Source organism: Tupaia chinensis, unplaced genomic scaffold (genome assembly GCF_000334495.1).
Source record: "Tupaia chinensis unplaced genomic scaffold, TupChi_1.0 Scaffold144389_1, whole genome shotgun sequence".
Classification (NCBI taxonomy): Eukaryota; Metazoa; Chordata; class Mammalia; order Scandentia; family Tupaiidae; genus Tupaia; species Tupaia belangeri.
Window position 1 is genome coordinate 47,355 of NW_006204249.1, and position 1,906 is coordinate 49,260.

At 45.5% G+C, this 1,906-nt stretch overlaps 1 pseudogene; it reads right to left on the minus strand.

The window, feature by feature from the left end:
• Positions 1 to 649: 649 nt before the first annotated feature.
• The window catches only part of LOC102499752 (ral guanine nucleotide dissociation stimulator-like 1), a 17,256-nt pseudogene continuing 15,999 nt past the window's right edge, over positions 650 to 1,906 (minus strand).

The window sequence follows — 1,906 nt, forward strand, 5'->3', positions numbered from 1 at the left end:
GGTTGCCAGATTGAAATGGGCTTGTGTTCATTCCAGAGGTGTCAAGATGGTCAGACCAGCTGTGCAAATGGGCACCCAAAGCACCTCCTGGCCCTCCCAGGGGTAGTGGGAAGTTACAGATGCAGGTGGAGGTCAAAGGACACAGACTCATCTCAACCCTTCCAAGGTGGCCTTTTATTCAGTCTATAGCAGTTCTAGCCTCTGCAGTTGTTTTTATCTGCTGACACTTGATTGAGAAAGTAACCTCTACCTTTATTATAAAGTCTGGACTTCCTGTGATCCTGGCACAAAGAACACTGTATTCCTAGGATTCACTCCATTCACTCGGAAGGTGTGAGACTAGGTTTTTGGTTTCTTGTATTTCCCTGTAAAAAATTACTTCAACTTCCCTGCCATTGGGCAACTTTTTTTCCCTCATTGTCCAGAATATCCTGTAAAGCCTCTCTTACGTGTGTGTGTGTTTATATACAAATATGTGTGCATATAAATGTAAATATATATGTAGATAATCTTCCACTTGAGTCTCAAATAGGTGAAAGAAAATCGGTGAATTGTTCATCCTTTTCATGTCAAATTCATTTTCAGTTTATCCACAATGCCTTCCGTGGTTCTTTGTACACAGTAGGTGATCAGTAAATATCTGTTGACTTCACTGATGATCCTGTAACACTGGGTGGTTGCAATTATATGACCTTGTCTCAGCTCCACAAGACCTTTGCCAAACAAGGAGCCATTGGTCTCTCCTCTCTGATGGCAACTTTGCTGAGCTGTCACTCCAGCAGCCCCATTTAGCTATCCTGAGCAACATCGAGCTGGTCTGGCTACACAGGTTCACTTGTTCCTCAAGGAGTTCTCTTGGTGTAAAATGAAGTCAAAGTTCACTTGACTGTTCATGGCATGAAAGACATTTTATGAGTGCATTTTTATCCCAACTGGTCATCGCCATTTTCCTGTTCATGTTGCCCTTGCTGTCTTCTACACTGATGAGGATGATAAAGGTGTCATCCTGCTGGCTGTAACAGGAGACAGCACTGCTGGGTAATGATGTCACAGGGGTGCTCTGTGGATTGTAGGGTTGTTGTTGCAGGATGGTGGGGAGGAGAGAGGGTCATTAGGATGACACCCTGGAGAAATCTGTGTCCATGGAATGGATGGAGGAACGTGATGGGGAAGACTCAGAGAGCTTTCTCTGAGCCTGGTCAGGTGTGTGACCAAGCCCTCCTGAGTGGTTCGATCATAGGACGACATGCTGACAGGATCCATGGTTTTGTCTGAGCTCCCTCCAGCCTTGAACTTGGGGTGCTCCTTGGTGGGGGTCCTGTAGGTGCTAACATCCAACCCCAGAATCAGTAGGCTGAGCCTCCTCATCAGGCTCTTCTGAGGCTTAGACGAGGTGGTGCTGGCCTCGGTAGCTGCTTCAGTCTCACATGAGAGGGCACAGCTCTATCTCTGTTAGGAGTGGCTGCCTCTGGAACCAGTGGGTGAACTTCTGGGATCATCCAACAGTGGGTGGAGGCCAACTGTGAGGGCATTACATGGACAATCACTTCTCTTTTCTCAAAGATTATCTGTCCACCCGTGGTGTAGTCTTGAAGAGTCATATCCAAATGGTCAGGTCAGTCAGGAAGGTGCCTAGGTAGAGCACAGTGCCCCATGTCACATCTGACCCCTGGAGCTGGGGCTGCCTCAGTCTTTGCTTCTGGTTTCCTTTCACACTGCTGTCCAGGTTTGCAAATTTTGAGGGTTCTTCTTTTATCAGTAGTTCCTGGCTGGTCAAATGGTTATTCTGGTCTGAGAAGATACCTGAAGCATTTGGTCCTTTGGGATGGAAATTCAAGATGCTTTTATTTTTATTTATTTATTTATTTATTTATTTATTTATTTATTTAGAGAGATTTTTGCTATA